Source organism: Bos mutus, chromosome 24 (assembly GCF_027580195.1).
Source record: "Bos mutus isolate GX-2022 chromosome 24, NWIPB_WYAK_1.1, whole genome shotgun sequence".
In the NCBI taxonomy this organism is placed as follows: Eukaryota; Metazoa; Chordata; class Mammalia; order Artiodactyla; family Bovidae; genus Bos; species Bos mutus.
Genome location: NC_091640.1, coordinates 284,568 through 293,774, shown reverse-complemented (window position 1 = coordinate 293,774; position 9,207 = coordinate 284,568). Strand labels below are relative to the sequence as shown.

The following is a 9,207-nucleotide window of genomic DNA, read 5'->3' as shown; positions in this document are numbered from 1 at the left end:
GCTGCTCAGTACAACATTTTATACTTGAAATGTGGTAAGAGAGTAGAATTTAACTGTTTTCAACATGAAAAAATAAAACAAAATTATAAGACATGAAGTAATTGATATGCTAATTACCTTGATTGTGATCATTTCACTATATATATATGCATATACACACATATATAAACATCAACTAAACTCCTTAGATCTGTACAATTTGTTTTTGTTAATTATACCTCAAAAAATCTTAAAAAAATAAAATTAAGAAGTATACTTAAAAAAGAGAAATATTTATTAAATAACAAATTTTGCTGTGACTTTTTATTATCCAACATTTTTGGAGTCTATGGGAACGATTATGGAGTATTGGGAGAAGACATTTAAGCTATTACTTTCATACATAAATGTTTCTAAAGCTGCTGTTAATGTTTCTTCAGCTTTTCCAAGAAAATAGAATTACATGAGGAAGAAATAATTAATTATAATTGCTTGCTGTGAGGCCTCTGAAGAATAAGGCAAGTGATTTTCTCCAGGGCTCTTGTGCCACAAGGAGCGGAGAGACATGTCTCAACCTCTTCCCCAAACTGCTGAGACCTCCAGAGGCTGGAAGGTGGGGTGCCTTTTCCACCGGCAGGTCTGTCTGTAGGTCTGAGAAAAGATGGATATTCTTTACCATGCAATGTATCTAAAAGATACCTTAGGTTCACTCATTCTTTCATGAGAAAAAGTCTTTTGGGGGAAATTTAGAGTCACTGCCAACATTAAGTATCAGGAACAGGAAGTGCATATTTTCTAGCAAGCTTTGTAGAGAGGGCCTGGCTTAGCTGAGCTCCTTTGTAGTAGTGTCCTGAACAAGTGTTTCCTGGGAGTGGGGAAGCAGAGGGTCTCTGAGAGTTTTCAGGTACCTGTCTCTCGAATTCTGTAAGTTTTTGGAAGAATTGTGCAAGGGAACAGAGGTAGGTATTTAAACAAAACTGAATTGAGGAGGAAAAAATGAACCTCTGGAGACAAAGAATCAAAAGGTTCAGCTCCAAATCAGATTTTAGAGCATGGGAAAAACAAATGCTTACTCACAAGAGCAAAAAGAAAAAAAATGGGAAGAAATTACAAGGATAAAGATTTTAGATACCAGTGTATTCCAGGTTCAAAAATAATACAGATTGTTTAACCTATACAATAGCATTATTTGGGAGATAAGAAACGAGGTGTTTAATTTGGACATAATTCAGACAGAAGAACCTGAAAATATACAAGGAAATAAGGCAGTATTTCTCAACTACAGATGATTATGAATCCCCTCTCCGTCCCCCACATGGACATTTGACAATATCTGGAGGCATTTTTGATTGTCATAATGAATGTACCAGAGTGATTGGACAGAGGTCAGAGATGCTGTTATACATGGTAGCATGCACAGGGTAGCTTCCTATAAAAATAAAAATCCAACACGGAATATCAATAGTACCAAGCTTGAGAAACTCTGAAAATTATAATCAATAAATAATTTATAACAATAAGAATTGACTTGGCAAGATTTCCTTCTGATTGATCCTTAAATCCTTGGATATCTGAACACACAGAGCCATCAAGAGTTCTCACTGTTATGTGGAACCTCTTGCCTTTAATGCTGAAACATCTAGGTTTGAGAAGTAGAGATGATCTTACCAGAAATGTTAGTCTAAGGAAGAAGTCTTGTTCGTAAGGAAAGATAACTAAAGGAAATTAATTATCTGATGTGTATGACTCACAGCTCTAAAGCAAGGAAAGCCCCAGGTGAGCTGAGATGTGCCACACTGTTAACACCTCACACCATTGCCACCACGTGTTTGTCAAAACCTCTGCACAGCAAAGGAAATGATCAACAGAAAGAAGAGGCAGCAGAGTGGGAGGAAATATTTGCAATGCATGTATCTGATAAAGTAAGGGTCCTCAAATTCCAGGATTTAATGTCTGACAATCTAAGGCGGGTCTGATAATAAAAGTTTTGCAGCAAACTAAATGCCCAAACCCACTTAAAACATTTTAGGTGGATCAAACCAAAGAAGTAGGCTGCAAATTTTGAAATATGTTCAATTCTATTCTTATAAGTTGACAAGGCACAAAGATTGTTGTTCAGTCACTAAGTCATATTTGATACTTGTGACCCCATGGGTTGCAGCTCGTCAGGCTTCCCTGTCCTTCCCTATCTCCTGAAGTTTGCTCAGACTCATGTCCATTGAGTCAGGGATAAGTGAGTCAAAAAGACTCACTCCAAGGTACCCTCTTCTTGACTGTTCTTCCACTTCCAACACTGAGTCCACCATTTCACCCTTCTGCCAGCCTCTGATTTGGGACTTAGAGTCCCACTAAGAAAATATTTTGGAGCTCACCACTTTTCTGAGAGCTTCTTTCACATCCTTGTTCCTCAGACTATAGATCAAGGGGTTCAGCATGGGGATCACTGGGTGTAGAACACTGTGGCCATTCAGTCAATGCCCATGCTGTTGCCAGAGTGGGGCTGGCAATAAATGGAAAGGATTGTTCCCTGTAAGACAGCAATGGCAGCGAGGTGGGAGGCACAGGTGGAAAAGGCTTTGCACCTTCCCTCTGCTGAGTGCATCCTCAGGATGGTGATGAGAATAAACAGGTAAGAGATAAGGATGATCACACTTGTGATGATCTCACTGAAAATGGCCACAATGTAGAGCACCAATTGATTCACAGTGACATCAGAGCAAGCAAGAGACAAGAGAGGGGGAAGATCACAAAAGAAGTGGTTGATCACATTTGATCTGTAGGATGGGATCTGAAGAGCTAAACACAAGTGAATCACAGAACATACAGTAACATTGAGATAGCAACAAGACACCAACTCCACGCAGAGATTTCAAAACACAGCGACCATGTAGAGCAATGGGTCAGAGATGGCCACAAAGTGGTCATAGGCCATCACTGCCAGCAGAATGACCTCAGTTACCACAAATGTGCAAAACTGGTGGAACTGTACAGCACATTCCAGGAAGGAAATTACTTTGTCTTCTTTTAAGATGTTAACTATCATCTTTGGTGTGCTGATCGTGGAGTAACAGGAATCCACAAAGGACAAGTGGCTGAGGAAAAAGTACATGGGGGTGTGGAGTCCAGAGCTGACCTGAATGAGAGCAATCATGCCCAGGTTTCCCCAAACTGTGACTCCATAGATGGAAAGAAACAGCAGGAAGAGGAAGACTCTGAGCTCAGGAGCATCTGAGAATCCAAGGATGAAGTCTGTCACAGCAGTGCAGTTTTCCTTGTCCATGTCCTCACTTTACTGTGGTTGCAGAAAAATATTAATAGTTATTCTTCATTGGATCACTCCCAATTAGCTACTAAAAAGGACACAAGAATAAATAAGATAGTCAACTTTTTTCAGCAAAGAAATAAAACATTGACATTTTGAAGATTAGGAAAAGTTCAGATATTGTAGCCCACAAATGCATAGAGCTCACATTTATATTCACAGATCACATGAAATAATTCACATCCATGAAAACCTGTGTGTTTATTTAAACTAGTTATACACAATTTGCAGCTTGGAACCAAATCATTAGAAAGACATCAAATGTTATTTAGTTAGCCATATTTGAAATTTAAATATTTTTTTATTTGTAGACTTTTTAATCAGTTATTGAAATACTGGGATCCCTGGGGATTTTTTTTAATACTACACAGGAAATTTCTTTCTTTCTTTTGATGAAATGAATAAAAGTATGCTTATTTAAGATTATTAACACACAAGCATCATGTTTTTATTATTAACCTTTAAATGGAAAAGTGAATTTTATACTCTATTTTAGCATGTTTTTTCTATACAATTAGCCTAGTGATTTTTTAATTATGATATACAATGTTAGTCATTGTTCAGGGAATTGTTACTTAGGTCTAAACTTTCTGAACTGTGACTGAAGCCTTCTAATACCTATTTGACAAGTGAAATCACTACTTTAATATATTCAAGAAATAAAATTTGTGAATATTAAATTAACACAAGTTCTTATTGCCACATTGCACTATTATTTATGATAGGAGCTTAGAAACAAAATGTCAAAGAGCAGGGTAAAAGTTGAGCTACATGTAGATTATGGGAAACTATACAGCTTTCAGAAGAGCTTTCAATGACCTGAAAAATGACTAAGGAAATGGCAAGTTAAAAATAGAAAGCCAGATCACAAAGATAGATACAATATATCTATACATAAGTCATAGTGCATATTTAATTCTCAAACCATCCAAGAAACATAAATATTTTTATCAATATTTTACTCCAATTGCTTTAAAAGTGCATTCAGAAATTTGTCTACTTTTTTTTTTAATAAAGGAGAGATATATTAAAAGCCTTTGATATATAGAAAATGCCAACAAAGGGTAAGACCATGCTTATTTATTCTCTCTCCTGATCCTAAGTAACAATAAAATGACTTAGTAGCACCTACTGCTTATTCCTGGAGGAAAGGAATCTGGACTAAAAGTCAACACAGCCAGATTTTTCCTTATTCTTCAAATAACTTGAAAGAGGTAAATGATATGTGAATTAAGGAATCCTGGTTTGAATACAAATAATAAATCTGATGACATGCATTGCTTTCTTCAATGGCCAGTAATAAGTGAGTTGTCTTTTCTGATTTCGAAGTAGTAAATAATTTTGAAAACCTTTTCCTGTTTTTTTAAGTTTTAAAGATGAAAAATTGTCTGCTGATTACTTATAGAGCAGGAGTGATGTTGATCCCTGTTGGACATTTGTCAATGTCTGGAGATATAGTTGGCTGTCACAACAGGAAGGGGTGCTCCTGACATCTAGAGTGCAGACTACAGATGCTGCTAAACAGTGCACAGGCACAGGACGGCATCTCCTTCCCCATTCCCATCCTCCTCACACACCCACAACATAAGCAAAACCCAAAATATAATCTGGCCCCAAATGTTGATAGTATCACATTTGAGAAAACTGTTGTAGAGATACATGGCCTTGGCACAAGGTCAAACTACTGGCTCTCCTGTCTGCTTCAGAGGTGGTTCACATGCCTCTGCTCCTCCGTCTGCAGTCCTGGACCCCTCACCACCACTCTCAGCATCAGGGTGACTCTCAGGAGAATTTCCCTGCTCTCTTTTCCAGGTTCTGTGGATGGAGTTAATGTGAGAGAAGAAGAAGAGGGAAGGGGAGAGGAATCAAGAATATTCCCAATTGGCTCACAGTCTTTCCCCTGTTACACTAATAGCCATTACAAGATATTTGATTCTACAGATCTAATTGCTCCCATTTCCTGTTGAAGATTATTTTTCAGTAGGTAAAGGGAAAACACTTTCATGGAGTTCTCCAAACTTGGCATTTGTTAAAACACTCTCCAAATACAGACTTTTAAAAATTATTTCTAATGTAATTTCCTTCTTTTACAATTCCTCCTTCTCTGACATGTGGCTAATAATAAATCACCCTCATTAGAAAACAAACGAAGTTTCCAGACATCAGGAAATATCATTTAATCCATTCCTCCCCAAAATATAGTCCGACCAACCTGTTGATTGGTATTGCTCCCTGTGTTTCTGAGGATGCAATGAGGGAAAATGTCACAGGCTTTATGTTTTCATGTGTGTGTATCCAGGGGCCCACATCACTTGAGATGCCAGAACCAACCATTGGTCTCTGTGGGATCTCAACCAGATATCAAGAAAATAACATCGTTTTGGGACTCAAACAATGAATGGCTTTCATAAAATGTAAAAATAGGGGGGAAACTGTCCTGAGTTGGTAAATGTTATTGTAAGACAACATGATTCCTTTCAGAGTTTATGATAAATTAGAGTTTTGTATGCTGCATGCAGACATTGCACTATGAACCAGATAATGTTGCCATTATGACATATGTGAATGAGTCTTATAAACTCTGCTGGTCTTATACTCAAAGCTCTTTTCTGGAGGACATAGGGTCTAAAGTCACAACAGCATCCTGCCAAATACCAGAAAGGGGTGGGAACAATGAACCTCCTTTGCTGAGAATGATAGCAACTGCTCACACTTATTCACCACTTTCTATGTGTTAGGTACTGTTCTGAATACAACTATTAACACATTTCATTTTAAATACAGTTATGCAGCTTTGTTAACGTGCGTTGAGGCACAGGCAGTTGTCACTTGCACAAAGTCACAGATGGAATCACTGATAGATTGAGCATATGTGTTGCATTTTGGTTTCTGCATCCATATGGCTCTGTGAGGAAGAGCAGAGCTGATGGACGGTGCTGGATGCAGACCCTACTCACTGCAGAGACTGTTTATGTGTCTGCCTGCAGGGTCTCTCCCAGGTCTGCTGCTTCTCTGCCTGTGTAATCTTTTCCTAAACTGACAGGGTTTGAACAATAAGATGTGGTTTGTGCTCCTGGATATACCAAACATTCACAAACTCCATAACTCTAAATAGTACCAAGTAAATTGGTTTCCAAATTCTCAACAGCTTTCATGTGTTTCCCTAAAATTGATTGATCTGACAATTTCCTGAGATCGTGGAGTGTTTCTGCCTCTCCATTCCACCCAGTACTTTCACTATTCCTTTTGTTTCATTTTTCAAAAGTAAAGATTCCTTATCCATTCACATATTACTGTGAGAATTACCCAAATTAGAAAAATAATAGCAAACTTCCAAAATCTAAAACATAAGAACACTGTGAAATGCTGTGTTCCATGAAGCCTGAAATTTGTTTAAATTAAGACATTTCAAGCCCATGGTATGACTTCTTGTTTCTCTCTAGATTATATAACTTTCTTTTCTCAGAAAATATGGGCATTGGACATGTATTTTAGCCAAAACAGTGATGTTTTGGTATTATATATAAAACTCATTACTATTATATATAGTAAATTCATGATGATATCTCATTAGCATCATTTTTTTGTTGTATGTTCTTAGTATACTCTGAAAGCATTGCCACAAAATGCATCTCCCTGGAGTGTGTCTCATGGCAGAAAGACTAAAAAGACAGCATTATTTGCAGTGATGTTTATATTATCTACACAACCCACTCATAGAAAACTGCTTTGCATATCTATCTTAAAAACAAAGCAGAAACTTTTCTTAAAATTGATTTAAATATAAATATTTAACTGAAATTTATTTTATAGGCATTATGCATAAATTTTAGTACACAAATACTAAGATCTAAGTTTTTGATAACCTGTATTTATATCATATAAGATCATATTGTTTGAGTGAATCATTTCATCAAAAGATTCAATGATATCAACAATTTGTTAAAATTTCTAAACTTTTTAATTGTACATTTTAACTGAGCTGCCTCTAAGCAGAAGGAAAGAAGAAATGCTGAATCCCTATATGATAAGACTTGGTTGGGAAGGTGATTGTGGCAGCATCAGAAATTAAGAAAATCAGTTGTATTTTAAGACAGCACAACAAACTACTCCAAAACAATGAGTTAAAAACAGCTGTTTATTGTATGGATCACAGTTACATAAGGTCACTCAGGCAGTTCTGATGATCTGATTGAGAGGTGACTGATCTTTGCTAGTATGTTTGTGAAAGTCTTTCAGTCATGTCCAACTCTGCGATCCCTTGGACTTCTCCATGTTTGCGATCCCATGGGATTTTCCAGGCCAGAATACTGGAGAGGGTAGCTTTTCCCTCCTCCAGGGGATCTTCCCAACCCAGGGATTGAACACAGGTCTCCCGCACTGCAGCGGATTCTTTACAAGCTTAGCCACAAGGGAAGCCCAAGAATACTGAAGTGGGTAGCCTGTCCCTTCTCCAGCGAATCTTCACGATCCAGGAATCAAACTGGGGTCTCCTGCATTGCAAGAAGATTCTTTACCAACTGAGCTATCAGGGAAGCTGGTATATTTATGTGTGTTATTAGCTTTTCAGGCTTGGTGATCTAAGAGAACTCATACTTCAGTCTGGAGGTTGGCTAGATGCTGTTTCATGGGATAGTGTTGTGACCTATATTGCTCATTTACCAATATGCTAATCTGTGCTTGTTCACATGACAGCTATTCTAAGAGTCTGTGCAAGTTTAGAGGGATTTTGACATTGCTACAGGGCCTTTCTTGCAACTGACACAATATTTCACTTCAAGGACCTTATATTAGCCAAAATCACTCACAAAAGTAGCCTAAAATTAAAAAAAAATTGAGGAATTGATTTGACCATTTGATCAGAAGAAAAGAAAACTGTGGGGATGCCTAGTTAAGTGGAGAATTGGGATCATGCTTGCAATATATCACACAGGGTAAAAAAAAAAAAAATCCTTTTGAAAGACAGAATCTGCAAAAATTTAGCCTTAAGCAAACTGGAAGACAATCTAATTTTGTTTAAAGTATTACTTTGAAAAATTTGGTGAAAGATCATTTAAAAAAATTGAATGAAAGATCGGCAGTTCAGTTCAGTTCAGTTCAATTGCTCAGTCGTGTCCGACTCTTTGTGATTCCATGAATTGCAGCATGCCAGGCCTCCCTGTCCATCACCAACTCCTGGAGTTCACTGAGACTCACGTCCATCGAGTCAGTGATGCCATCCAGCCATCTCATCCTCTGTCGGCCCCTTCTCCTCCTGCCCCCAATCCTTCCCAGCATCAGACTCTTTTCCAATGAGTCAACTCTTTGCATGAGGTGGCCAAAGTACTGGAGTTTCAGCTTTAGCATCATTCCTTCCAAAGAAATCCCAGGGCTGATCTCCTTCAGAATGGACTGGTTGGATCTCCTTGCAGTCCAAGGGACTCTCAAGAGTCTTCTCCAACACCACAGTTCAAAAGCATCAATTCTTTGGCTCTCAGCCTTCTTCACAGTCCAACTCTCACATCCATAAATGACCACTGGAAAAACCATAACCTTGACTAGTGGACCTTTGTTGGCAAAGTAATGTCTCTGCTTTTCAATATACTATCTAGGTTGGTCATAACTTTTCTTCCAAGGAGTAAGCGTCTTTTAATTTCATGGCTGCAGTCACCATCTGCAGTGATTTTGCAGCCTAAAAAAATAAAGTCTGACACTGTTTCCACTCTTTCCCCATCTATTTCCCATGAAGTGGTGGGACTGGATGCCATGATCTTCATTTTCTGAATGTTGATCTTTAAGCCAACTTTTTGACTCTCTACTTTCACTTTCATCAAGAAGCTTTTTAGTTCCTCTCCACTTTCTGCCATAAGGCTGGTGTCATCTGCATATCTGAGATTATTGATATTTCTCCTGGCAATCTTGATTCC

At 37.9% G+C, this 9,207-nt stretch overlaps 1 pseudogene; it reads right to left on the bottom strand.

The window, feature by feature from the left end:
* Positions 1-2,327: 2,327 nt before the first annotated feature.
* Positions 2,328-3,259, bottom strand: LOC102271249 (olfactory receptor 5L1-like; annotated as a pseudogene).
* Positions 3,260-9,207: the final 5,948 nt, after the last annotated feature.